The sequence below is a fragment of the Hyperolius riggenbachi genome, chromosome 9 (assembly GCF_040937935.1).
Source record: "Hyperolius riggenbachi isolate aHypRig1 chromosome 9, aHypRig1.pri, whole genome shotgun sequence".
Taxonomy (NCBI): Eukaryota; Metazoa; Chordata; class Amphibia; order Anura; family Hyperoliidae; genus Hyperolius; species Hyperolius riggenbachi.
In genome coordinates, this window is record NC_090654.1 from 40470752 (window position 1) to 40494032 (window position 23281).

The window sequence follows — 23281 nt, forward strand, 5'->3', positions numbered from 1 at the left end:
CAGAGGCGCGACGCAGGCTCCCTCCTCAGCAGAAGCGCGACGCAGGCTCCCTCCTCAGCAGAAGCGCGACGCAGGCTCCCTCAGCAGAAGCGCGACGCAGGCTCCCTCCTCAGCAGAAGCGCGACGCAGGCTCCCTCCTCAGCAGAAGCGCGACGCAGGCTCCCTCCTCAGCAGAAGCGCGACGCAGGCTCCCTCCTCAGCAGAAGCGTGACGCAGGCTCCCTCAGCAGAAGCGCGACGCAGGCTCCCTCAGCAGAAGCGCGACGCAGGCTCCCTCCTCAGCAGAAGCGCGACGCAGGCTCCCTCCTCAGCAGAAGCGCGACGCAGGCTCCCTCCTCAGCAGAAGCGCGACGCAGGCTCCCTCCTCAGCAGAAGCGCGACGCAGGCTCCCTCCTCAGCAGAAGCGCGACGCAGGCTCCCTCCTCAGCAGAAGCGCGACGCAGGCTCCCTCCTCAGCAGAAGCGCGACGCAGGCTCCCTCCTCAGCAGAAGTGCGACGCAGGCTCCCTCCTCAGCAGAAGCGCGACGCAGGCTCCCTCCTCAGCAGAAGCGCGACGCAGGCTCCCTCCTCAGCAGAAGCGCGACGCAGGCTCCCTCCTCAGCAGAAGCGCGACGCAGGCTCCCTCCTCAGCAGAAGCGCGACGCAGGCTCCCTCCTCAGCAGAAGCGCGACGCAGGCTCCCTCCTCAGCAGAAGCGTGACGCAGGCTCCCTCCTCAGCAGAAGCGCGACGCAGGCTCCCTCCTCAGCAGAAGCGCGACGCAGGCTCCCTCCTCAGCAGAAGCGCGACGCAGGCTCCCTCCTCAGCAGAAGCGCGACGCAGGCTCCCTCCTCAGCAGAAGCGCGACGCAGGCTCCCTCCTCAGCAGAAGCGCGACGCAGGCTCCCTCCTCAGCAGAAGCGCGACGCAGGCTCCCTCCTCAGCAGAAGCGCGACGCAGGCTCCCTCCTCAGCAGAAGCGCGACGCAGGCTCACTCCTCAGCAGAAGCGCGACGCAGGCTCACTCCTCAGCAGAAGCATACTAGTCTGGTCATGAATACCGCAGCTACAGCCCTCTAACCAGCAAGCTCTGACATAAAAACTTTAGGGCCAGAAGAGACTTTCCCACAACAGGTTCTAAAGCCCCATCTGCACGTTACAATTCCACATGCAATTGATCAAATTCGATTGGATCGATTAAATCAGACATGTCCGATCGGGACTCCATCGATGGTGTGGTAGATTTTTGCATTGATAACCCACCAAAATCGATCACACTCTATCAATGCAAAATCGACCACACTATCGATCAAGTCCCGATCGGACATGTTGGATTTAATCGATCAAATCGAATTTGATCAGTTGCACGTGGAATTGTAATGTGTAGATGGGGCTTAAAAGAGATAAGAAGAAAGTACCCCTCCCCTCCACAGCCTACTTGGGAGTGATTTGGACAGGAATTTGCTTTTCTTACATAAAGAGTACATGGAGGGATATGCAGGGAAAGCAATTACAGCCACCATCTCTGCTGATAACACACGGTCAAAAACAACAACTTTGTGACTTGCGATTTCTACAGCATGAGAGCGTTACCCATAAGGCAGCACACTCAGGCCTAACAGGCTCCATTAAGCCAGACACACACACACGGGCGCACACACACACAGGCTCGGTTCCCACTTGCGGCAGATCACATCCGGACAGCAGTGTAGTGTCTGCTGTGGTTCGGCTGTGGCCAGGGCACATGCACTCCCCCCATAGGCTATATGGGGAACGCATTTGCTCTTCCGGGATTATCGCGGACCGCACAGAAGTGCAGCCTGCTTACCGCAATGGATCCATTGCAGAGTGACAAGTGAGAACGGCTTCTATTTATAAATTAGGAACCGTTCACTGACGGATTAGTGAGGAGCGGAGAATAGACAGAAAATGTCCGTTCTCAGCTCAAGTGGGAACATAACCTTAGTCTTGGTTCACACATAAATCTGTACATTTCCACTCCAGGCCTGTCCTGTCAGTTTTCTATCAGTTTTACCCGAAGGATTGGAACTGTACCTGTACACCTTTTATGTGTGAACACACCAATAGAAAACTCATACAAGACTGATATCAACTGTCAAAAACTGACAGGCTGGTTTCCTATGTAAAAAGGTTTCCAGTCCTAAGTGGCGCACAGAGACAAGCCGTTCAGCATCTGCTTGTAAACTCGCGCACGTGACCGGCAGCCAGACCGGTCTTTTGTGCGCCACCCTGTAGTATAAGAGCTTACCTACATAATCTGTTTATATCGTATACAAGAATCTGCTGGCTCTGCTACTAAATGGAAGCGTTAAAATTGGCCAATCAAAATTGCATGTGTAAACACACCTCAATATTCACCTTTTTCTCCCCCTGCCTTGCTGTAATCCTTTCCAGTAAGATTAGGAAATAAAGGCCAGTACCCACAAGGCCATTTTAATGACAATTTTCCCGACGACCGGCAATACTTTAAGTGATCATGAGGCAGAGGCACAGGCAGAGGTTCTAATGGGGTGGCTGGATGGTGTAATGGTTAAGGGCTCTGCCTCTGACACGGGAGACCAGGGTTCGAATCTCGGCTCTGCCTGTTCAGTAAGCCAGCACCTATTCAGTAGGGGACCTTAGGCAAGTCTCCCTAACACTGCTACTGCCTATAGAGCGCGCCCTAGTGGCTGCTGCTCTGGCGCTTTGAGTCCGCCAGGAGAAAAGCGCGATATAAATGTCATTTGTCTTGTCTTGTCTAATGTGGCGCGTCAATGACGGCCATCACGGCAGATTGGATCTTTATGACCCCGACAACTTCACGCAAAGTACCGCAACCGCTTGACTTCTCGTCTGCGCCCGTCGTGTGACATCGTGTCTATTTCCGGGAAGATGGCTCGTGGAAAGCTCGCCGATGTGCCACAGAAAATTCACAGCATCTTCAGATTGAAGTGTTTTGTGCCTAGTGCTGATTTCACCAAGAAGATGGCAGCTCCCATAATCCTACGGGGCATCTTGTTGACATCCCTGCATTGCAACGGACCAGAAGCACATTCTACAGTGCATTTCTAGATAAAGTGTGCAGTAACTACTTCTGTACATTATATAAAGCGGATGCGTTGCGGTATGCCTGAGTAATAAAACGGGCATTACACAACGCAGTGTGAATTAAGCCTGTGGCTTCCACATAAACAGTGATGTAAAGCGGCAAAGTAAAAGGAGTTTCCCAACAGACATCAGTCTTCTTGTGCCAAGTACATGCGGCGGATGCATGTTCACCGGACGAACTTGCTTCACCTCCAAGATGCAAAACAGACTCAGTTGTCAGTTATGAAAATGACTGGAAATTACGGAAAAGTTCTGCGGTATGGAAATGAACATGCAAAGTGGTTTTGCTGCTCAGATACATCAGTGCACCTGCCTGCCTGCAATAAGTGATAATAAGCCATTATGAGCGACTCTAGCTTCTCTGCATACCTCAGCCATCACTCTCCAGATGCCTTGCGTGCCTTCATCTCCACATAGAAGACGCTTAAAGGAAATCTGAACCCTTGAACAGGACACAAGGAAAACAGAGAAATGCACCCTGTAGGTATTTAGAGAGTTTAGCCTGTCTAAAGGATTATACACATGTCCTAACCACACAACATAACCATCTGTACAGCAAGTTGACAAATATGTACACACACACACACACACACACACACACACACACCTAAGGCCAGAAACCCACTAGGAGCGATTTCTAATCGCTAGTGATTTGAAAAAGCTTCTTTCTAATGCAATGCTATGGGCGATTTTTATAAATTCACATCGCTTAAGTGCGACCACACCCATAGCATTACTATAGCAAGAGTTTTAAAAATCGCTCAGAAAATCGCTCCTAGTGGGTTTCTGGCCTAAACCAGTGTTTCTCAACATTTTATGGGCATGTACCCCTTTTGAAAGCCTGTGCTGGCCAAGTACCCCCTGATATGGTAAAAACTATCTCAAGTACCCCTTGATACAGATACACTTAATTGTAGTACTTGATCATTGTTTCCAAGCATTTGCTATTGTTTTTAATTAGCTGAAATACTAGTTAGGCTGTTCAAATAGGATTGGTTATTTTCTGAAACCATACATTTATTAAACTTAATTAAACACATCAAGCCCAAGTATCCCCTGGAGCCATCAGAAGTACCCCCTGGGGGACGCGCACCACATGTTGAGAACCTAGGATCTAAACAACCAACTCCCTTAAAAACTATGCGTGCAAGCTAAATGACAAACTGCACAACATATCTGCATTCTAACACAACAAAGTTGTTGAAAAGACTAAAGGCTGCCATACACAGGTCGACTGCCACCAAATCGACCAGCAGATCGATCCTCTGTGATCGAATCTGATCAAAGAGGCATCTATTGGCTGCCTACACTGCAAACAGATTTTGAATCGATTTCACTATGAAACTGATTCACAATCTGTGGAGCTGCTGCCCCCCCTCCCCCCCACATACATTACCTGATCCAGCCGGCACGAAACCCTCGGTCTCCGCTGTCTCTTCTCCGCACTCAGCTCCAGGGCTGCAGCTTTACTTTACTTCCTGTCGGGGAAAGTTTAAACAGTAGAGGGCGCTCTACTGTTTAAACTTCCTGTCGGGACAGGAAGAAGTGAAGCCAGCCGGAGCCCAGAGCGGAGAAGGGACAGCGGGGACTCGCGCCGGCCGGATCAGGTAATCTATTGCCGCTAGCGGTCGTCGGACATTCGAACTCCGCCATCGACGCCGGCGATCGAGCAAAATCTTCCACGCGGTCAAGATTGCCGGGAACTACCGATTTCGGATGGAAATGGATCGTCCGGTCAGCGTTTGCGCAACGATTTCACAGCAGATTCGATCACAGTGATCGAATCTGATGTATATCGGCGGGAAATCGTGTAAGTGTATGGGCCCCTTTAAAACACACATTCCAACCTGCTATTAGATAATTTCCAACCATTAGATTTTGCAATAGATTTTGGGTACTTAAATCTATAGCAAAATTGATCTGAAACATTTTGGACGTCTACACAATGCAATTTCTTATTAGATCTATCTAATAGATCGGTCTATTTGATGGAAAATTGTACAGAGTAGATGAGGCTTAATTCTCCCTCATCTGTGTCTAAGCAAAAGTGTAAATTTGATCTCTCAGTTGTGTCAGCTCAAAAATCTGGGCTGCCTTGGCAGAGCTGCTAATTTGTTAACACTGGATGTTAACCCTATGTCTGCTTCCATGAAGGCCGGAAGCAGACACACTGCAGATTTATTGCAGGATTTCTATCAGCTGTACCAAATAAATGTTTTTCCCTTAAAGGTTGTTATGCTGTTGCTTATCTTTTATAGCAGAGAGGAAGTTCTAAGTTCAGATCCACTTTAAAGGAAATTGGAAGCAGTTAAAGGGGCATTATGGCGAAAAATTACATATACAAATAAGAAGTACATTTTTTCCAGAGTAAAATGAGCCATAAATGACTTTTCTCCTATGTAGCTGTCACTTACAGTAGGCAGTAGAAATCTGACTGAAGTGACAGGTTTTGGACTAGTCCATCTCTTCATAGGGGATTCTCAGGGATTAATTTATTTTCAAAAGTACTTAGTTAATGGCAGTTGCTCTGTCCAACTGTACAAAAAAATTTGTGTAGCTAGCAGGGAAGCTGGCCAGCATCATTGTTGAAATCCTTTTTAGGGAATATCTTTATAAAGAATAAAAGCCTTGCTGAGAATCCCCTATGAAGAGATGCACTAGTCCAAAACCTGTCACTTCTGTCAGATTTCTACTACCTCCTGTAAGTGACAGCAACATAGGAGAAAAGTAATTTATGGCTCATTTTACTCTGAAAAACGTACTTATTTGTTTAGGTTTGCACATAATTTAAATTTTACAATTTTTCGCCATAGTGCCCCTGTAAAAAAAAAAAAAAAAATAATAATAATAATAATAATAATAATAATAATAATAATAATAATAATGAGTTACATATTCACCTACGGAGAGGGACAGCTCTGGATGCCATAGAGCCTTCCTGGACATTGCCGCTGTTACAGTGCTGGGCCCTAGTCAAGTTCTTCAACCAGCTAGTCGAATACATCATCGGCTCCCTCCACGGGCAGTCTTCAGAAGTACATTGGGGACAGAAGTACTTCTGAAGACTATCTGATCTATACTGCACAGTGAGTACGGGCCAGCGCATGCGAAAAAAATAAAAATAAATTATAAAAAAGGGAGGGGTCTGTCTTTGGAAATATTCAGGGATGTCCAGAGGCTTCTCATGTCCTCCTCGCCCCCACCGTTGCCGCACAAAAACCCCTGGAATATATCAGACAAGTGTTTGTCAGATAGGTTCTCATGAGCGAGCTCCCAGTCGTGTATGAGCACAGCAGTACTGCGCCTGCACGAGTATGGCGGTGCCTGTGCAGTAAACCAGAGCTGCTCATGCTCCAGCAGCTCCACTGCACAGCTGTACTTGTGTGGGAACAATATGGCTGTGCTTGAGCATGAAGAGGAGTGTCCAGAGGGTGCCAGGACACAGTGGTAGAGGAGGAGCCAAAGCTTCCCTAGGTAAGTATTTTTTTTTTTCTTGCAGTTCGGGTTTACTTTAAATTTTAAAAGTGCAATGCCAGTCTTTGAATTGGAGCAGAGACTGAAGGTGCATACACACATGCGACTATTGTCGTTTGAAACGATCGTTCCCCGTTCGTTTAAAAAAAAAAAAAAAAAAAAGCCAATGACCATTTTGTCTAACGACGGACGAGCTAGATCGTTAATGAACGATCTAGCTTGGCGGATTTTTTCCAACGACGATCGTTTGCAAAAGTAGTACATCGTTGGAAACGGTCGTTCGTACTAGGCTTGACATGCGCATTTCACTATTTCTCCATGGAACTTTCATTTTTATGCGCAGGCGCAATAGTTGCTTTTACGTGATGTAACGTTAGTTCTAACGATCAGATCGTTACACACCTTTTAAAACTAACTTTAGTTAGGTCGTTCTTTCATCAATTAAAAGTTTGTACGTCGTTGACAACGAACGATCGTTGTCGCATGTGTGTACGTAGCTTAAAGGTGGACAAACATTCAAGTCTCCAGTTTTCAGGGATTTTTTTTTTTTTTAAGTCAAAATGATCGAATGTACAGAAAAAAATTCAATGTCATTTTTTCAATCTGGAAAAACAATCCATTTTTTATTATTTGATCTATTGGCCATGGTGGAAAATTCAGATAGATTTGTGAAACACAATACAATCAAGAATTGGAATACATTGCATTTAAAGAGAACCTGAGATAAGAAGTGTCTCAGGTTCCATACTTACCTGGGACTGTTATAAGCCCCCTTGAGGGCACTCATCCCTCGCCGTCTCCCCAGGTGGCTCCTGTAACTCGCAATACTGCCCGAAAGCCTGGCCGAGTCGCTATTCATAGTGCATGCGCGGCCAGACGTGCTCTCCCAGACGCGGGAGCAGGATGGGGAGCGTGCCTGGCCGCGCATGCATGACTCGGCCAGGCTTTCGAGCACTATTGCGGATGACAGGAGCCAAATGGGGAGACGGCGAGGGATGAGTGCCCTTCAAGGGGGCTTAAGGAAGCCCCAGGTAAGTATGGAACCTGAGACACTTCTCGTCTCAGGTACACTTAAAAAAGATCAAAAGTTAAAAAAAAAAAAAAAAAAAAAAAAAAAAGTGTATGGTGTGTGGCCACCTTTAGGAGGCCAAAAAAAGAAAAAAAAATATCAGTCGGCATAAAGAAAAAAAAATATTTGACTCGATTTCATTGAAGTGAAATGTGAAACGTTGGGAATGCGAGCAGTCATCCAATCCTGAGGAGCCAGCGTGTGTCCCCGGGTCAGCCACTCCTGGGGCTGGTGTACACGACTTCCGTATACCAGACTCCTCGGCTGCGCATCGCTGTCTTATCTCCTAGCAGGGGAGACGTGAAGGACTCCATGACAAGGAAAGCCTCGACTATGACATCACTCGTAACCGGACTCTCCACTCTGACCTCACAGATCCTGGAGGGCCTCAACTTACCAAAGGAGGAACCTGTAGTGAGAGGGATATGGAGGCTGCCATATTTATTTCCTTTTAAACAATGCCAGTTGCCTGGCAGCCCTGCTGGTCCTCTGCCTCTAATGCCTGGTTCACACAATGCAATTTTCTGACAGATCGATTATTCCTAACATGTCCAATCCAATTGATTTTCCGTTCACTTCTATGAAAAATCTTTAAAAAAAAAAAAAAAAAACACCAATCAGAAATCAGATTGGACATGTTGGGGAAAAAAAAAAAATTCAATCTGACAGAAAATCTGTCAGAAAATTGCATTGCGTGTACCAGGCATAATATTTTGAGCGATAGACCCTGAACAAGCATGCAGCAAATCAGGCAAAATGCCTGACATTATTGTGAGATCTGACAAGATTAGCTGCATGCTTGTTCCTGGTGTTATTCAGACACTACTGCAGCCAAATAACTCAGCAGGACAGCCAGGCAACTGGTATTGTTTAAAAGCAAATACATATGGCAGCTTCCATATTCATCTCACTTCAACTGTCCTTTATTCATCTGCCTCTAGACTACCCAGAGGCTTTCCTCTAGCTAGGTAAGTATAAGAAGCACAACTGCCCTTGGCTAGCAATCAGCCTGGTTCATTGATCCGGCTGAGCTTTGGCCAAGGGCATTGTTCTCCCCACTCACCCTTCTGCTGTATAAAAACAAAACAAAAAAAACCAAACAAACAAAAAAACCCTTCTTTCCTGCAGTCAGAAATAAAAATCCGGGGGCTCACCGACCCCACGCACTAACCCATCGCTCTTGCATTGCTGAAGCCCGCTCACTCTGCTGTCTCTATGACAGCAGAGCTCTGTGACAAGTCAGGAGCCAATTTCATTGGCTAATGACCCTGTGATTACTATGAGCCAATCATGGCCCTGTAATCACTGTGAGCCAATGTGATTGGCTTAGAGTGATCACAGGGTCAGGAGCCAATGAAATCAGATCCAGACTGGCTCACGGAGCTCTGCTGTCATAGCGACGGCAGAGCAAGTGGGCTACAGCGGCGGGAGAGCGATGCGGTAATTGAACTCTTTGGCTTGGCAGGGATATCAGGACCCAAACAGGGCGTAGATTTCAATTACCTGCGCCCAGAAGTAGTTAAAAGTGACTACAAAAGCAAAACCTAAAGAAAAAAAAAAAAATTATAGATGTCGGTTCTCAGACCTAGAAGTTAAACACGGCCAGAGAACATCTGCTTTTATTTAGCTTTCATTAATAAAGGCTGAATCACTGCACTCTTCATTTTCCTCCATCATGCATTTTCTGAATGTCCACAATGAGATTTGGCTGCATTTATACTACATTTCCACAGTGGCCTCAATACACTCAAAGGCACCTGTTATGTGGCATAATAACTCACAACGCTTTGTAAAAAAACACACAAAGCTAAAGTTTGCCATGTCCCACTAAAAATGAAGTTTTTCCTATTTTATGTAGCAGCTCATTCAACATGTTTATACCACATTCAAACCTCTTCCAAAGAGCTTTGAAACACTAATGTAACAAACAAAAGTCCATGTACAAAATTAGCAGTGTTGTGTTTACAGGCTGACCTGTATAGAACATTATTATGCAAGATAGCCGCTTAAAGCAATAGCTGCTGTAACCGGGGAAAGGGGTCACTGATGTTACTTTGGGTCAAAGGCAGGCAAGATAACCTTAGGACTCTTTCAGATGGACAGCTGAACTGCACTCATGTGGAGCAGTTCACCCTCCTGTCTGCTGCCAAGCGCTATTCGGGTGCAATTTAAAAATACAGCCGAAAGGCAGAGGTTGTAACACCCTGCACAACATCGCTTGACACGTGGTTTTGTTCATCTATGGCAGCAAGAACCACGGCATGTCCTTTCTAAACACGGCCATGCTCAGATGTGACTATATGGGGGAGGCTGCCTTTTGCTGCCCATCTGAAAGAGGCCTTGCAATCCAAGTGGTTTGGAGGCAAACTTTATGTTTCACTTTCACCACTTCTGGACCGGTCATAGTTAAAACCATGCCACACATGTGGCTGTCTAAGCCTGACACTGCGTAGTTTTAACGCCGCCTGCTCCTATGTCCAGGCCACGATATGTCATGACGACAGCCGGCGATCTCACCAGGAGGAAGCAGAGCCCCGGAAGAGAGGAAGAAGAATGGCGTCTGACGTCGGGATCCCTGGGAGGTATGTAGAAACGTTCCCGCTGTGCGCATTGCTCTGCATAGAGCCTGTGGCGTCTACCCCGAGCAGAGGTCAGGATTACCTCTCTGAGCTGCGGTTTTCCGCCCGACCCTAGCTCGGGATTAGCGCCAAGGAGGTTAAAAGAGCCCTCAGTGGGCAAAATTTGAGAAACGCCAAGTTAAGCCATGGATGGAAACACTAGATTTTCATCAGCCTAAAAACAAATCGTTCCTCAACCACTTTGGGACCTAGAGCTTTACAATTACGTCATCTGTGTGTCTGAATACTGCTGATAGGACGTAACTAACGTCCTTTTAGACTCGCTGCGATCGCACACACCCGAACGGGGAGATTCAGCTGTCATGACACCCGACGTCTCCCCTCACTGATCAGGAGCCATGGCGATTGGCTGCCAATCGTAGTGATCACTAAAGCAGCAGCAGCAGAAAAGAAGAGGACTGGAATAACCTCTCCTGATGTTCCTCTGGCAATAATGGTTTCCCCTCCACTCTGCCTAGCATCCAGCCTCGCACTGCCTCTAGTGTGAGGTCCCAGCTTGATGACACCATCAAGTCGGGATCGGGAACTTCGCGGCAGTGTGAGGACTGGATAGTGAGGAGAGAGGAGGCAGGGAGAGCTGCTCCTCGCTGGATCTTGGGAGGTGCGTAATGCCTGGCTATCTATACTGGGAACAGCCATGCCTAGCTATTGATATTGGGAAAACCCAAAAACTACTCTGGTCCATAAGGGGGGGTTCATATGCCGGTCCCCAAGTGGTTAACCACCTGAGCGGTCTGGACGAGCTCAGCTCGTCCAACACCGCCGGAGGCTGCCGCTCAGGCCCTGCTGGGCCGATTTTAATGAAATAAAAAGCAGCACACGCAGCCGGCACTTTGCCAGCCGCGTGTGCTGCCTGATCGCCGCTGCAGCGCGGCGATCCGCCGGCGTGCAGCGGCGAAAGAGGGTCCCCCCAGCCGCCCGAGCCCAGCGTAGCCGGAACAAACAGTTCCGGCCAGCGCTAAGGGCTGGATCGGAGGCGGCTGACGTCAGGACGTCGGCTGACGTCCATGACGTCACTCCGCTCGTCGCCATGGCGACGAGGTAAGCGAAACACGGAAGGCCGCTCATTGCAGCCTTCCGTGTTACTTCTGGCCGCCGGAGGCGATCGGAAGAACGCCTCCGGAGCGCCCTCTAGTGGGCTTTCATGCAGCCAACTTTCAGTTGGCTGCATGGAATAGTTTTTTTTTTTATTTAAAAAAAACCCTCCCGCAGCCGCCCTGGCGATCTTATCAGAACGCCAGGGTGGTTAAGCCTCATACACATGTCTGACTTAAGCTGGCTAAAGTGGCAGATAACGGACAGACTCTGCCGATAATCAGAAGTGTGTACGGCACCCAACCCGTGAGCGATGCGCTGGACTGATCTACCTAATCCCAGCGACGGAGATTTCCCGCCAATCCCTTTGCTTGCGCCACTCCCCTGCTCGCCACGTGATGTCATGCATGCGCTGCTCAATGTTCCTCATGCAAAGCAACACAGCGCTTCATCAGCCACACAGCTGACGTGTGTGTGTGTGTGTGTGTGTGTGTGTGTGTGTGTGTGTGTGTGTGTGTGTGTGTGTGTGTGTGTGTGTGTGTGTGTGTGTGTGTGTGTGTGTGTGTGTGTGTGTGTGTGTGTGTGTGTGTGTGTGTGTGTGTGTGTGTGTGTGTGTGTGTGTGTGTGTGTGTGTGTGTGTGTGTGTGTGTGTGTGTGTGTGTGTGTGTGTGTGTGTGTGTGTGTGTGTGTGTGTGTCCCAGCGATGTCGCCCAAGGGGGAATCAGCTCCTGATCCCTGACAAGCGACATCAGTTGGGCATGTGTACAGGCCCTTATAGCCTCCAATGAAAACCATGCAAACAGGCAATTTCGGCCATTGTTGATGAAGTCATTAGTCATCCATAGCGTTTGAGCACCAGTGAATGACAGATAACCCTCTTTCACAGATTTATATTGAATATTCAGGGAATGGGGGGGGGGGGGGGGGGGGGAGGGGGGGATCCTCCCGTTCTGATGCAAACAGACCATGAACACGGCTACAACGCCATCCTCCACAAGAGACGCATGCTGGTCTCTCCTGAACGTCCCGAGGAGATTTATTCATCCTCTGTGCACAAGATGTGCCATCTATTGTGAAACCTTAAAGCAAACTTGTGTGAAAATGAAGCTTAATAAGTTGAATGCATGTTCACAGATGCCTCAAGTGAAAATAAGGACATGCCTGCCATCTGTTTTCTTATTTACGGTCTGTAGACGTCCTAATTATGTTTTAATGGTGGGGTGGAGGGGGAGACAGGAAGTGGGCACTTCTATTTGCCTTTCTCAGTATACACAGTATTGACTGTTTGGTTCTTCAGAAATATTTGCTCTGCTATCATTTTATAGTGCTACTTTGCATATAAAACAAGAAATATGACTGAAATATGACTGGTTGCTATGGGGAACAAGAAAAACACTTCTAAACACGAGGCTCTGGGATGACATGGTATCTCTAATACAGGAAAAGCAGTTCTGCATTGACTGGAGCCCACTAATCCTGTCACTAATATCACATGACTGGAGGCAACGACAGTTGACCTATAGAAGAAGCTTTTTGAGACAGGAAGGGGCGGGCACAATTTATGACTGGATAGTGTAATAGTTGAGGGCTCTGCCTCTGACATAGGACACCGGATTTAAAATCCCGCTCTTGTTCAGTAAGCCAGCACCTATTCCAGTAGGAGTTCCTGGGCAAGACTCTCTAACACTGCTACTGCATACTGAGCGCGCTCTAGTGGCTGCCTTGCAAACGCTTTGAGTCCGACAGGTGAAAAGCGCTATACAAATATCGGAATTAATATTCAAGCCAAAATCTCGTGCCACAGCCAGCAAGCATTAAAAACGAATGCAGGGCCGGATTTACCATGAGGCACTCTAGGCAGATGCCTACAGGCACCTGATTATGGAAAGGCGGCTCACACGCCTCCAAGTGCTTCCCTCCCTATGCAGTCCCGTGCGAAATGTAAATGAGAGCTCTTGGCTTTCCACTGATGAGATCTCCCTTCAGCCAGGGGCAGCTCTAGCTACTCAATACTGCGGGTACCTCTGGCTACGTAATGCTAAGGGGCACCAGGCTGTGGCTACCTACACTGGTTAGGGGAAGTAATGGAGGTGTGACAGCTGGGCCAGTCAGCAATGCTTGCGGTGCGTTTCAGTGGAGGTTTGTAGGTTTGTGGAGGGTGAAGTCTAGGGATGCCTATAGGCTCCTGTCATGTAAATCTGGGCCTGCTAAGAGGTCAGATATGGAGCATTAGAAAGATATCAACCCAAATAATATGGAGCTAGTCTAGTTGACATGACCCATGGCTGCTCCCTGCTCATGATTACAAAATTGCACAGCAGGACCCTTGCCCTCAAGTCAAGGCAATGTACTCGACCTGCTGTGCAAGGGTACTGCGCATGCACAAGCCCCAACTGCCACAGTCTGCAGAGTTACTCAGGGACGCAAGCAGTTCTGAAGGCTGCCCGAACAGGGCCAAAGAGTTGATGCAGCATTATGCCAATTTTGTATGCAAATGTATGCAGTTTGGACATGAACCAATCAAATCGTGCCGAGGTAAAATTGGATTGATCAATTTTCAAGCTGCATAAAATTTGCATTCAAAATTTGCATAATCCTGCATCAACTCAAAATTATTTGCATCTCATGGACCATCCCAACCTGAGAGCAGGTCAAATATTTCAACCAAGGACGGAGCAGGAACGAATGGGCGGACCGAGAACCAGGAAGGTGTTATGGTATTCAGAGCCTTCACTCTTAGACCTGTATTCAAACCAAAAGCGGACCTGAAGTCAGAACTTCCTCTCTGCTCTAAAAGATAAGCAACAGCATAATAACCTTTAAAGAACCACATTACTTTGTTACAGCTGATACAAACAGGGCTGTGGAGTCGGAGCAATTTTTTGGGTACCTGAAGTTGGTGGTTTCATAAACTGAGGAGTCGGATAATTTGTGTACCAAATGTTCAGCCCTGGCAAGTATTAGACTAAGGAGTCGGAGTCGCGGTCATTTTGGGTACCTGGAGTCTGAGTCGTGGTTACATAAACTGAGGAGTCGGAGTTTGATTTTTTTAACGACTCCACAGCCCTAGGTACAAATCCTGCAATAAATCTGCTTTCACGGAAGCAGATATAGGCTTAACATCCTGTGCTCACAAACTAGCTGATCTGCAGAGGCAGCCAGCTGGCAGCTGTGGAATCAAATGACAACTTGTGATTAGTCACAGATAAGGTGGAATTAGACAGGCTAAACTCTCTAAATACATACAGGGTGCTTTTCTCTGTTTCCCTTCTGCCCTGTGCAAGAGTTCAGATCCACTTGAAGAAAGTTTTAATTAGGACGCAAACAGTGGTAAAAACCCAAAGAAGCTCTATCCCTTTTTTAGGACTAAAATGCAAAACATTTTTAGCTTCACAAGATCAAGAGTATTTATAAATATGCCAACTCGACCTGAGTTGCCCCCTATAATGCAACCGGAGGGCAGATCTCCTATTCTGCCAGTTCTGTGGGTTATTGTATTACTATAGTCAATATTTGCTCAGCGTGAGTTTTGTCCACCAGCAAACATTAACTTCTGCAGAGCATGCGGCAGCCTGTGACTTAACACCTGGGATAGATCTGCTGACCAATCGCATTGCAGGAGCTAGACGCCCAACCGGACTGGCTCGGGTGTCCCGAAATGCTGTACCAATGGCCTCAAACACTCAGATAAAGTCGACGTGAGTGTACGCTTCCTAAACAGCAAAATCTGACTTTCTAGAAGAAAAAAAATGGTCTTTAAACTTCAGCCCACGGGTCGGATTCCGCCCCCTATATTTATTCAGCCTTTCTAAACTGGGTCTTTTTTGGGCTCCCCGAAAAACACTTTGTCCAGCTACAGGATGCTCCTCTCAACGCTCCTCCCAAAAGTATTCAGAAAAAGCGATCAAATGCCATGAGTTGTAACTAAGTGGTTTGAGCGTAATCATGCAAGCTTTCTGTGATTGTGTTGGTCAGCGGAGGAGATTTTGCATGCAATTATGTACTAGCATCTTTAAAACAAACTCGAGGTGAGAGAGTATAAACTGTCATGTTTGGTAAAGAACCAACCTCTGTTCCTCTGTTGTAGCCCCTCCCCTAAGAGAACACAACTGACTGTTAAAGTGAACCTGAACAGAGTAAAATTATTTAAAGGGGCACTATGGTATAAAAAAAAAAAATTGTAAAAATTTTAAATACCGTATGTGCAAACAGACAAATAAGTACATTTTTTCCAGAGTAAAATAAGCCATCAATTACTTTTCTCCTATGTTTCTGTCACTTACAGTAGGTAGTAGAAATCTGACAGAAGCGAAGACAGGTTTTGGACTAGTTAATCTCTTTATAGGGGATTCTCAGGTATTTATTAATTTTCAAAAGCACTTTAGTGAATGGCAGTTGCTCTATACAACTGCCAAAAAACTGTGTGGTGAGCAGGGAAGCTGACCAGCATCATTGTATAAATCCTTTTTAGAGAATATCTTTAGACAGAATAAAAGCCTTGCTTAGAATCCCCTATGAAGAGATGGACTAGTCCAAAACCTGTCACTTCTGTCAGATTTCTACTACCTACTGCAAGTGACAGCAACATAGGAGAAAAAAAAAAAAAAGTCATTTATGGCTCATTTTACTCTGGAAAAAAAAAATGTACTTCTTATTTGTTTATGTTTGCACATATTTAAAATTTTAATTTTGTTTGCCATAGTGCCCCTTTAAAAAAAAAAAAAAAAAAAAAAAAAACAGAATGTACCAGCAAATGAATATTACAAGTCAAAATAAATATACAGTTTCTCTCAGAAGCTCACCATTTTCCTCTTATAACGATTCCTTCCAGTTTCCAGTTCTGACAAGATTTTGTCAGAACTGAAATATATCAGTTGCTGTCAATTATAACTGAAAGGACAACTGATGAGCAAGGTAATGTCAGTGTTTACTTATGGCTTACGTCGGCGATGTTACAGTTTAACAGTGTGCTGACCAGGAACGGTTATGGGGCAATGGCCATTTTCACTGGTTGCTATTGAAGGCAAAAAGCAGATTATACATTTTCAATGAGAAATGGGAGGCCATTTTTACAAAACTGCTAACTCGGGATATCAATGTTTGGTGGATCCCGCTGGCAGAGGATTGAAATCCGCTATACACACGCTAGAGTCTCAGCAGAGGCAGCCGCAAACGTCCACCTCCACCGTGAACCATCTAAAGCGTGTACAAAGAAGCAACAGTTGTTGCAAGTGTCCGCATAACATTTACAGGGGTTCAAGAACAAAACAGGTAAAGCTAGATGGGCGTTCCACGGACTTTCTGGGTTCAGAAGATATTCATACATGAATTGGGGGCAGAGAGAAGAGCTTGCAATGTTTGTAGAGCAATTTATACACAAGAAATGCAGGATTTCATGAAAACGGTTTAAAGTAGACCCAAATTAAAAATACAAGATTTCAGAAATAAAATTTATTTTCTAAAATTATAATAATAAATAGCAGCCTTTTTGCAGCTGCACGATGACAAATATAAAATATTTTACATTTATTGGAGGAACCCCTCTCTTCTTTTCATATTGCCGGGACAGAATCCGGCAGACTGGTGGAGTAGATGGTGTCCAGCAAAGGAGGAATTGCTAATGGCTGCCACCTGTATAACCCTAGTTATGCAAAGAGGAGGGTGAAAAGCATGCACTGAAATGCTCATAGGCTTGAAGGAGTGTTTATTTATATTTGTATGTGTCAGAGTGGTGCAACTAAATGTTTTGAATTAAAAAAAAAAAAATGTTTGGTTTGGATCCGCTTTAAGATAAGATCATTCCATATTGGAATGCAGCCTAGCTACAGAAAGCTTTAAGACCCCCAATTATGTAACGATTTTCACTTAAGAGACCACTATAAAATAAATAAAAACATTAAAAAAACACTTTAAAATGCATTTGTATAAAATGTACATTTATTTCAGCGTAAAATGCACTATAAATTTACTTTTCTCCTATGTTCCCGCCACTTAGGCTATGTTCACATTATAAATCGCAAGCGCTGAGCATTCATTTTTGTGCGTGATTTTCTCAAGCGATTCCCGGCCTTTTCTGAGCGTTGGGCAATTTTGTGTAAGCGCTTTTGATGAATGATCGAGATTGAGACTGACGTCAGTAAGTGAACTCTTTCACCTGGAAAAGAAAAAAATAAAAATCGCTATACAAAACGCTTTTTCTAGCACTTTGCGATTTCCCTTTACTTTCCTTTGAGCCAAAGCGCTCAGAAAATGGTACAGGCAGCACTTTTGGAAGCGGATCGCAATCGAATCGCTCATGTGAACACTCTCATAGGGAACCATTGCACAAGTGCTTTTAGGGCGATTGCTAAAATCGCCAGCGCTTAAACACAAAAAAAAAAAAACACTCAGTGTGAACAAGCCCTAACAGTAGGCAACACAATTCTGCCAGATCTGACAGGATTTGGACTAGTCCATCTGCTTATTGGGGGGTGGGGGGGGGGGATTCTCAGAGTTTTTCTATTTTGAAAAAGCATTTTAAGGCTGCTTTCAAAGTAAGACGTTACAGGAGCACGTTAGAGCAGCCTGTAACGCAGCCCAACTCACAGTAATGAAAAATCAATGGGCTGTTCACAGTGCCCACGTTGCGTTACAGTGTAACGCTGCACGTTCAAATAAAGTCCAGCATGCTATGCGTTGTACGCGGCTTTAGCCACGTTAGACTGTGTGCACATGCTCAATTAGGTTTTTTTTTTTAATTTTGGGCCGGAGAGGAGGCGGGGAGAGTCCGCTGTTGTAGCCAGCCACATGGCTACTTAATATTCACTGCACTGCAGTGTTTACTTCCTGGAGCGGCCGCTGATTGGCTGGCCGGACCACGTGATGCGGAGTGCTCCGATCACGTGGTCTCCGCAGCGCATAGGACACAAAAGGCGCACCAAGAGCTGCATAATGCAGCTCTAGGTAGCGTCCTCCTCCAACACCACCAGGCGTTGTGTTAGGGGCACGTTATGCGACCTATAACGTCCCCTAAAACACAACATCCTGGTGGGAAAGAGGCCTTACTGAATGTCAGTTGCTCAGTCCAAATCCCAAAATAGCTTTCAACTGAGTGTGTCCATGGAGTGCTTTTGTAAAGAATAAAGAAAATCCTGAGAATCCCTTGTGAGGAGATGGACTAATCCAAAACCTGTCAGATCTGTAAGATTTTTATTGCCTACTGTAAGCAACAACAACATAGTAGAAATGTAATTTATGGTGCATTTTACTCTGGAAGAAATATACTTCATATAAATATAGGTTTTAAATATTACAATATTTTACAAGGGTTGTCCTTAAAAAAAGCCATCGAATCCAGATTCAAACGTTTCCATTCCGAGCAGCTCTTCTCTATAAATGAGGACCGCTATTAGCCACACACAGTAATAGGAGACAGCAAATCAATAATCAGCTTGTATCCCAAAGGGCAGCCAACATCCCAGTCACAGCTGCTTCTCCGTCACTTATAATCCGACAAAAGCTCCGCAACATCCCGCAGAGCCGACGCCGCTCTCCAAGAGGTCCTGCAGCAGCAGCCCCACTTCTCTGCCCCAGCAGCGCGGAATCCCGACTCCATCCCGCTAACTGGGCCACTAGGATTCATTTGGCCAGCAGTGGAAAATCTGTCAGCGGCCTGAGGGAGTGTGTCAGATAGAAGCACGCTTGACTTGGCCGGAACCCCACGTGCCGACGCAGCATTCTGTGGAGCCGACGGCATCAGGGCAACGTCCAGCCACACGACTCTGCCCGGCCGGGCCAGCTAAACCTGTTCCGCGCCACACAGCTTCATGGCATAGGTTTTTATAGAAAATTAGTAAATCATTACTGTAAATGAACGGCGCATGAAATGTCTTGTAAAAAAAAATTTAAAAAAAATTACACCTGCTGCACAAACTCATAGATCGGCACCTTTTCATAACTACACACTACTGTGTTTGAGAACAGTGAGGCCCAGAACCCACTAGCAGTGCTCTCTAAGTGCTAGTGCACAACAAAAATCGTTAGCGCACTTGCAAGCGGTAAGCATTTTTTGAAGCAATTTTTCAAAGCAATTTCAGGCATGTGCCTAGTGATTTTTTTAATGCATTTTAGAAACCCTAAGGCACACCTCCCAACTTTTTAAGATAAGAGGGGCCATGCCCCTGCCACGCCCCTAATCACACCCCTAGTCACACATACCATAAAGATTTCATAAGAAAATATGCAGTTTTCTAATGCAAACCCCACTGGTCCTTTCTATCCTGGTTCATTTTTCTTCATATTAACATTTGAAAATAAGAAATATATATATTTTAAGGATGGGAATAAAGTTTACAGTCAGTTAAACACATTTTCAGTAGATAAAAGAGATATATTTACACAAATCTGTACATCAGTCCTGAGACATTTGAGGAAGAAAGAGGGACAGGGTTTCCAAAGAGGGACAGTTGGGAGCTATGCTAAGGGTCCTTTCACACTACATACATTGCAGTGCGGTAAAACAGACATTATAATCACCTAGTAACGATTATACTGTACTGGTAATGCTCACATCTGCACGTTAGCACCAGATGTCAGCAAAATAAGGTGGGTATAGATGTGCATTGTTGGCCAGTAGGGATGGCAATGCTGAGGGGAACTCATGGAGAAGCATGTGATCAGTTTCATCAACAGATAGATTTGTAAGATTCTGATTTGCTGTGTTGACTTCCTGGTTTAACACATGATCATGACCAGCAAATCAGAGCCTTACAAATCTATCAGCTGATCACATGCTTCTCCATGAGTTCTCCCAAGCATGGCCAGCATACACCCCGAGTATCATAGAAGTCACTGGCATCAGAACTTGCGATGTGCATGCGTACATTACTGGGCCGTAATGACAATTCTTGTGAAAAGAGGGAAATGAGGGCTTGGAGGAGACTACATAAAAGGTAACTTTCCCGCAAAAACCACACACACACACACACACACACACACACACACACACACACACACACACACACACACACACACACACACACACACACACACACACACACACACACACACACACACACACACACACACACACACACACACACACACACACACACACACACACACACACACACACACACACACACACACACACACACACACACACACACACACACCCTGCAGTCTTTTTGCTAAGAAACTATTCCAGCGATGTGTTGTGATTGCATTATACTGCATGCACAATGTGCATAGTGAGAAACTGCCCTTAAAGGACCATTATCGCGGAAAAAATAGGCCGTTAAAATCTGACAGGTTTTGGGCCAGTCCATTGGGGATTCTCAGGGCTTTCTTTGTTTTCAACAGCATTTCCTGAAGAGCAGTTTAACTGCAAACATAGTAAGATACCAGCCAGCCTCTACTCACTTGCTTACTAATGTCAGACTTTGCAACTGGTGATCTGACTTCTCCGATGATGTGCCGGCCGGACAGATCACGTCAGTTATCTAATCACTACTGTAATCTGTAATTAGAAGATATTAGATCACTCATTCTTGCTCTACCGTCTCCATAGAGCAGAGCGCACTGTGCTCAGCCATGAGCCAAGCATTGTGACTGTACAGGAATCATTACTAAATGGTTAGCCAAAATAATCACGAATTATAATTTCAAGTGATAATTATTATAAGTGTGTTTATAATTAAGCCTATTCAATGGGGGGGGGGGGGTCAGGGTTAGGCAAGTAAGAGATTAATGTTATGTGAAATTCATTCAAAGCTGTGCTGTGCTGTGGCTTCGTTCACAGTGCAAAATGCAATTGTTAAGAACTTAGTAATGCGATTTTTAAAGGAATGTGCGTTTTTACATATACTTTGAAAAGGACACCTGAGGCAAACTGGAAATGGAGGCCCCAGGCATATATGGGCAGGAGCCCCCATGCCCACCACTGCCCCCCTTCATTCCGGTGCAACTGGCACTGTAAAGCTGGGCATACTTGGCTCGTTTCATATTATCAATCGAGCCGCTGATGGCTCAATTGATAATATTCAACCTGTCCGATACCCCGCCGGATCGATTGTGCACTCGATACTGGCGGGGAGAACAATGATTAGCAGCGCCCGCGGGGACGAGCGGGAATCGATCCACGCGGACGAGCGGTGATGCGCCGGCATCGAGCCGATGGCTTGATACTGCCGCATTCTCGAGCCGTGTATGCCCAGCATTAGTCGTGGCCAGGCTGTAGAGTCAATACAAAAATCATGCGACACCAACTCCTCAGTTTATGAAACCACCGACTCCAGGTACCCAAAACTGCTCCGACTCCTGGACTCCGACTCCTTAGTCTAATTTTTACAAAGGCTATGGATTTGGTTCGAAAATCAACAGACTCCAGGTACCCAAAATTGCTCCGACTCCTCTACTCCGTCTGCTTAGCCAGGGCGCACGCTACTGTGCAAATACTGGCCTGGCGGTACACATCCTTGATCGGGCTCCTGTGGCCAGGATAAAAGCGCACATGCGCTAAAACTTGTTACATAATGAGCATCTGCAGAGTGCAATCAAACGCGCGCCGCCAGGCCACCGCTTGTGCAGTAGTGCAACTCACAGGGGCTATTACATCAGAACAGAGGGGGGGGACAGAGACCTGTGGGCATGAGGACTCCTGTCCATACATGCCTGAAGCCTCGATTTGTACAATGCCATTTGCCTTTGGTATCCTTTAAGCAAAATTGCTCTGAAAAAAAATAAAAAAAATATAGTACATGCAGCAAGATTTCGATTTTCTAAAATTCAAAACGCTACTGTGGGAACACTCTCATAGGGTGACACTGCAATAGCACTTCATCAGTCAGCAAACAGCGCAAATCTTCCCCAGTGTGTGAACCTGCCCTAAAGAAACAAAATGACATCGAAAGTCACCAAACTGCAACTTCAGCACCGAAAAACACTGAACTAACCCTGAACAGTTACCAATTCAGTTCACCGCCACATCCCACACAGATCACCGCACCACCGGCCAAAGTTTTTGACGCAGACATCGAGCCAATACAGGAGTTAGGAATGTACAGTATACAGATTCTGAAAAAGTCCACTGTCTGCAGACGGAAGCATGAAATCTCCAGATAGCTTCCTGCAGCAAGAGGAGTGAGACTCCAAGTCTGGCTGAGCAGAACTAAGGAAATCAGATTCCACCAGAAGCATAAAAAAGCCAGGTGGAAAATCAACTCAAGAACATGAAAAAAAAAAAAAAAAAAAAAATGGAAAAAACACATGCCTCTGGGGTGGACCAATCCTCTAAGAGCTGACTCTAAACAGAGATGTCACAGTTGCCTGGAATCAGTGCTGCAAATCAGAAGCATTACCATGGACACCACACTGCCAGCCCAGATAACTGTCCCTGGGAACTAGTGACACCTGCATCACTTGGGCACCCTTGTGGCTGAGTGACAGGTGCAGCAGGTACAGATCACAGAGGAGACCAAATCCAGGATTACAGGGGACATCCCATAAGAAGCCTACAAAGCAGCTGCATGGGGGAGGGAGGAGGCATCTGCAGGGTTGGCAGGCAGGGGACATGGAGGGCTGGCACGCCTTACCTGGGCACGATGCGGCCACTGACACGTCTGCGCAGCCGGAGGAGCCCTTTGTGTGCGCTCTGCACGGTGTCTGCCTGGCTACTCCTCCAGCAGCAGCCGAGCCATCCTTCCCTGCCCAGCACTGATGTCAGCTACACAGCCCGAGCGGGGCGGGGCCGCCTGCAGCCACGAGCCACTGGCAGCCGGGGGGAGGCGGGGCGGTGGACGGGAGGGCGTGGCTTCTCCATCAGCTGGAAACGCTGTCCTGGGAAAAAAGAGTTCATTCACAATCTGCTGCTGGCGGGCAGACAGGCAAGTCTGCAGGGCGGTCGCTCTACAGGTGCCCATACATCAGGGGATGTCTATTCAGATCGACCATGAAGTTGAATCCTCAGCTGCCGACTAGGAAGATGGTTCCCAACGACGTCCCTCG

The 23281-nt window shown here is 46.4% G+C and overlaps 1 protein-coding gene across 2 annotated transcripts in view; it reads right to left on the bottom strand.

The window, feature by feature from the left end:
- Positions 1–22994, bottom strand: part of LOC137532262 (calcium/calmodulin-dependent protein kinase type 1-like) — a 247196-nt gene extending 224202 nt beyond the window's left edge. Inside the window, exons 1-2 of one of the 2 annotated variants that reach the window (XM_068252576.1) lie at positions 22870–22994; positions 20699–20795 (exon numbers count right to left, since the gene is read on the bottom strand). The gene's annotated coding sequence lies outside the window, so the exon portion shown is untranslated. The remainder of the gene's footprint in view (positions 1–20698; positions 20796–22869) is intronic. The other variant, XM_068252574.1, reaches the window with a different exon arrangement.
- Positions 22995–23281: the final 287 nt, after the last annotated feature.